Here is a 6,335-nt window from a genome sequence, read left to right as displayed (position 1 = left end):
GTAAAATATATATACTTTTACATAATTTACACTAAACTTACTTCAATCACAAGGAATTGTATTAGAGTTGACGCAAGACAACATGAATTCGACCAGTTCTAGGTTTCATATTCTGTATATATTAAGTAGAATAGGTCTCGGATTGTTATATGTAAAACTAGTTCCATACCCCCTCTTTGATATTGACGGATCTAGGATTTTATAAATAGGAGCTAATTTTAGCTTTACGGCTGATGTCGGGGCTAGATTTATAAAAATGGAGGAAATTTCTGAACAAATTTTGTTTAGTTTCCAACACTTTAAATTTTCATCGTTTCGGTGTGTTGAATAATAAAAAATTAAAAGAGACCGGTCTAAAAAAAGTAGATTTGTTTAATATTTTATAAATCCAACACTATTTTTTTAAAAAAATTATATAACTTTTATCTTTTTATTTTTACTTAAAAATTTCTTATAATTTTCATAAAGTGTAATTTAATTTAAAAATTAAGTTTTTTTAGTCTCAAAAGTGTAAAAATTGATTTAGAGAAAAAAAACAGTACACAAGAGTTAATAAAAATAGAAAAGAGTGAGCTGAAATAACAAAAATGAGGAGTGAATTAAGAAGATATGTACAAAATATTCAATTATACGTTGCAGTGGTGAAGCTCTTAGCTTGTTGGTTGAGAACTTACTTATGACTGTAGAGATCATGAGTTCGTATCACATAGGGTGGGATGGGTTGGGTGTTTGCCACTGCAACGTTTAATTAATTCACACGCCGTGTGAAGCATAAAACGACAACATGGACATCCAATAAGCTATTCTCAAACACTATAAAATAGGACCCAAAGCATCCAATTCGTGTAAGGTTGATGTTGGAAAACCAACCCGTAGGAGGGGTAACAACAGGCAGACCTCCAACCTATGGTCACAGGAGGCGATTTGGAGCAGGAAGTAACCAAGGGCATTAGGACGACCTAACGGTCCCCACCAATCCAGGGACCCTGAGATTTGTACTCGGGACGGATGCTCATCTTTCTTCCTTCTTGGAACCAAGAGGAAACCATCCTCTCCAAGTTAGCAGTGTGGATGCCACAATCACCACAATAAGACCCCTCCCCCCGCTAAGACGATAAAGAACATCCAACGAATGAGCAATAAATATGATAAAAAAAAACATTAACGGTAAGACAGTTCGCATGCTATATCATTAATTACAAATGGTTACAGAATCCAATATAAATACCCCAATCCTGAGGTATTCTAGTATGCATTCTGATTCACTATAGTGCTTTTGTGAATTATTATTATTCTCATATATCGATACTGACTTTGGCATCAGAGCTTTCCCCACCGATCCCAACAACACCTCACAGGGACGGTCTCCGACAAAAATTACATTTTGGAAATATCAAATATATACATACTTGTAAAGATGTGCAATTTAATATTCAGGTCACCGTTAACCTTTAATAATTTGAACATCCAATAAATCTTGAAATTGCACCTCTTATATTAATGAAAAGAATTCATTGTTAATGAAGTCTTAAAATTGTACCATAATAAATGTTCACTACACCATAAATGGTCTGTTGCAACACCAAACAAGTGTTGGCTAAAGTCATTATTGTGTTGCTATAGACATATAGGCAACATTTTTTGCCAAAAAAACGTGTTGCATTTTTGCAGGTTGCCAAAGATGTCATTTGCAACATTGTTTTACATTTTTAGCAACATCAATACAAGTGTTGCTACTGGTATCAGAAGCAACATTTTCCTACCCAATGGCAACTAAAATGAAAATGTTGCCTAAATGAGACCAGATAACACTATTGTTGAATAAAATTATAAGCAACACTTTTAAACTTACTTGTAACATGTTTTTTTTGCAACATTGTTTTATAGGTGCAACCATTTTTATATAGGATTGCAACACTTTTTAATTTAACATTTTTTCATTTTACATTTTTGTTTTCAAACAATTCTTTCATATATGTTCATAACATCACTTTTTCTTTGACAATTTAACAGTTTTTTAATATAACACCATAATATAATAGCAATTTTTGAATTTAAATAATAGCATAAAAGAAATCCTTAATTGCAATTAAGAAACCATAATAGGTCAAATATGTTAACGGAAATTTAAAATTCTCACATGATCCAAAAATACATAATAAAAAATATAATAAAGTCATAATATAACATATCCTTCAAACTCCTTAGAAAAGACTGTAGCATTCTCATATTCACTTGAAATTCCACCATATATATATATGTTGAGATTGGAATCACAAGAAGCTATCTGTATGTTTCCACTTAAAGAAGAGTAGGATTCTATCATTAAGTATATGAGGAGCAATGAAATCATTTTAGGCTTTTCAAGCTCAATTACTCGGCTTGACAAGAACAACTCCAAATTAGTAGATATTTACATACATACTCTTCAGGAATAATAAGATGCAACTAAGGCATTTGATCAACTTCAACCCCTAAATATTCAGTAGCATTCTCATTGTTAGTCCCCCTAATAGCAAGGATCCCACTCCTCCCAACATAGAGATTATAACTCTGATAAAAGACATGCCAGTTAATGACTTTTCCATGACAAGTGCACCAGATGAGTTCACCTTCCAAGCATTTTCCAGACTCTGGTCTGTATTCTCTGTCTTAACTTTCAATGCCAGAAGCTCGGCTTATTGAATTAGAGCAGTTATCTTGGGATCATCCTTTCTGAGGAATGTTCCTTGAGTCTTACTATTTTGATCTGGTCAATGAAAGGCAAGAAAGAGATGCATTAAGTTGCGAAGAGGTAACAGACTGTATTTGATACAGATAAAATGTGCAAAACTTGTTTTGTCAATTGCAAATATCCGGATGAAATTCTAGTAATCTTTTAATCCATATGAAAAGGGAAAAGAAAGTTCTTGTATATACCTGCCAGAAACAACTTTTGCTATTTCTGTCCATCTCTTACCAAATATTTTTTGAGCCTGCAGATCACCTCAAGTTATCAGATTTGCAACCACATTCAATGATGGGATAACTCAATCAAAATTGAACTATGATAGTTATTTCTGATGAATCATTTGGAACCTGAAGAACAAAAATTATTTATAGGAATCGTGAAAAGAGAACTTGCATTTCCAATGTATATCATATACAAGGAGTTCTGCCACATTATCAGAGCTATTTATAGATACAAAACTTAACAAAAATAAGCATATATGACAATGACCACCAATTCATACGCTCATACAACTTAAGCATACATGATCTTTAAATTTCAAATACTTACAAGCTTATGTGGACTACGAACTGCAGTCGTTTAAGCATCACCTTCGTCTTCACCTTGTTGATCACTTGGTACTTCATGCTGAGGCATGTTGTACTTTTCTTTTCACGGAGCTATTAAATCGGGATTAAATCTCCTGCTGTATCTGTCCTAGAAAAAAAAGGAAACATAGGAATGATCAAATATGCCCTGCTCATGGTTAAGTGCAGCCTAAAAGTTAACCCATGTAATAGGAATTTTTCATCTTTTGATTAACATTTAAGCTCACCAGATATGATCAGATAGAACCCCGAGGTTACTTTTCAACCTATGCAGTTTCCATCCATGAAGTTAACTCAGACGATATTGATTACACAAACTCCAGCATGATAGCCTGAGATCGCAATACTGCCCTCGGAAATTAGAACATGTAGAGGATAGAAAAGTGGCAAAAAAGAGATGCACGAACTTCATATTTTATTCTTCATAGACTATTTTAATTCATGGACCAATCTAGGCCCTCCTATTATTTTTGTTATAAAATGATTTAAATGTGCAAACTAAGAATAAATGCAATAGCAGACAACATTTTTATCCAACCCTAGAGATTAATTTCAACTTATTGGAAAGAAGAACACAATGGAATTTTTGGAGTTGATAATGAAGGGATACATTAACCAATTAAGCTATTCAAGTGAAAAAAGAGTCAACATCGAGATATTGGGGTTTGTTATGAGTGTAAGCTCTATGTTCTCCAATGGCTCATGGAAACATGACAAAAGAATGTAGCATAAATTATCCTTAATGGATGAATCAAAATATCTATATAAAGATGTGCTATCATGGCATTGATTCATTTTACAAAAGCATAGATAAAGGTTTAAGATTCTCATCCACAGTCAACAACATTCGTGGCTGTAACCCCAAAAAATAACACGACAGACAGGAGAAAATTAGTGCATCTATAAACACAACAAGGTTGCACATAAAACAGAACCAAGTTTCCAGTCTGGAACATACTTGCATTGCTAAGACTAGGAAGTAGAGAACAAAATGATATTTCCCCAAGATGATAGCTTTCATATCAAGACATGCATGAAGCATAATTACCAGACCGGCAAGAGCCGTCCCACAAGGGAAGAAAAGATATAGATCCAGAGACTGATACAAAATTATATATGTAATATGAAATTGCTACACTGTGATACACATTTTATTTTTTTATTACATATGAATTTGAACCGAATCTTACAATTCCATTCTATTGACAACTAGGATTTCAGAGACTGGAAGAAAGTACTTACGGTGATAGCAAGAAACGATCAGAATGATATGGATTAAGAGTTAACAAGCCTTTCCCCAAATATACAAGACCTTGAGTCGCACCTGAGAAGGACATATTAAGTAAAACCTCAAAGCATGATTGCAAATACACAAGAAATAAACATATGAAAAGCATTACACAGAAAAGAAGGGCGACATCTTTGTAGTAATAGCTTGAAAGGTTCATAAGCATTTGAGCGATTCGAGCATTATTGGCTCCTGCACCTATCAAACCTAAGGACATAACTGCAGCCTGCAGTATTCACACAAATTTGGCAACCTTTAGGATGATAAAGTTATTAGTCTAGCAAATCTCATTTACCATTGCAACTTCAGAATCTGTGTCGTGGCTAAGTCTGTTCAACGTGTCCATAACATTAACCTGTTGCGGACTCTCCTAGTTAGAAGAAGGCTCTTTGTCGAATTTTTTAGATCCTCCCATTCAGTATCACCGTCAATTTCATTATCCCCCCTGGTTTTTCTATGCCTGATACTTGTCTGAAGCAGAAGAGCAGAAGGCTATGCCGAATCCGAGGGAAGAAGAACTTCCCCACCAGGACCTACCCCCCAACCTACGTAATCATGGAGACTTTTGAAGCGGAAAGCAAAAGAAAGGGCATCTCGTTGCATTTCTATTGGCGAAAGAGCAGGACTTGCCCTTATTTTCCAGCCGTTCCCTCTGCATCTGAGAGGAGTTAGGTCAGGAAAGCTGTACTACACTACAAATACAGTAGTTTAGTAGCACCTTTTGAATAAACGAAACCTTTCCGAAAGGCAAACAGCCGGCATTGCAAGCAAATAGAGAGCCTCCATTTCGGTGATCGGATCGGCGAAAGCTAAACCGCAAATCGAACTATGATATCCTCATCCGCTAGCCCCTCTTGTCCTTACATTTTGAGATCATGTCTCATGGAGAGAGTTCAGTAAGCAAACAATTTAATTTATCACCAAACAACAAAGTTGGTCTCAAACTATGCAAAAATACGAAATTTTTAGATAATCTCAAACAACAAAGTCCCTATCACTTATCCTTAAAGCAATGTAATAATGGGATGGATTTGCAATCATCTGATACAATTTGGAATGCGCTTTTAAAAGCAAAATGAGGAAGTAAGAAGATAAGACGCCAGAGTTCTTAATTTCATTGCCAAAGCTTTAAAGTAATATAATTTCTCTGCTCAATTGCAACTGCCCGTTGAAATTGTTAATTAGATAGAACCGGCAGACGTTGGATAGCTACAATAAGATTTGTACCTTTGGATTCGATATGCAGAGGAGACCAAGAGCTAAAGAAACAGCACGACGGATATTTTGTTCCCCATACTGTAAGAGATGTCCCATTGAACGAATTGTCATTTCAACCCCCAATTCCTCAGCCATTTTCGCTAAGGCGAGCCATGATAGAGTCGTACTGAGAGAGAATAGAAATTTGGAGAGAGATTTTTCTAGCGATGTGTTTTTAGGGTTTTTTTTTGGGGGGAAGCCAAAATTTTAGGTCGTTTTAGGGGGAAATGAAATATTGGTTCCCTCCATAATTTCACAAATACAAAAGTGTTCTCCCTTAAATTATTTTTTTTTATTATTTTTTTTTACATAAAAGCCACTTGATTTTCCAAAACTAAAGGTTAAAAAAAAATTAGCGCCTTAAACTATTAAAATTATCAATTGAGTCCTAAACTAAGTAAAAATTATCAATTAAGTCTTTATCCTACGCAAAAAAAAAAATCATTAATTGAGTCCTTAAGGAAAATAATTC

General features: G+C 34.5%; 1 long non-coding RNA gene across 7 annotated transcripts; it reads right to left on the bottom strand.

Annotated features, from left to right (window-relative positions):
• Window positions 1-2,292: 2,292 nt before the first annotated feature.
• On the bottom strand, window positions 2,293-6,066 carry LOC136203193 (uncharacterized). Of its 7 annotated transcripts, none has more exons than XR_010674739.1 (6): window positions 4,719-6,066; window positions 4,561-4,642; window positions 3,546-3,650; window positions 3,281-3,422; window positions 2,920-2,975; window positions 2,293-2,749 (listed from the first exon to the last, which is right to left on the bottom strand). It is a non-coding gene; the product is annotated as an uncharacterized lncRNA (long non-coding RNA). The 7 variants fall into 7 exon arrangements; XR_010674742.1 differs by having other exon boundaries at window positions 4,561-5,258; window positions 5,325-6,066; XR_010674743.1 differs by having other exon boundaries at window positions 4,561-5,264; window positions 5,343-6,066.
• Between the last annotated feature and the right edge of the window lie 269 nt (window positions 6,067-6,335).

The sequence above is a fragment of the Euphorbia lathyris genome, chromosome 8, assembly GCF_963576675.1.
Source record: "Euphorbia lathyris chromosome 8, ddEupLath1.1, whole genome shotgun sequence".
In the NCBI taxonomy this organism is placed as follows: Eukaryota; Viridiplantae; Streptophyta; class Magnoliopsida; order Malpighiales; family Euphorbiaceae; genus Euphorbia; species Euphorbia lathyris.
This window is presented reverse-complemented; position numbering and strand designations above follow the sequence as displayed.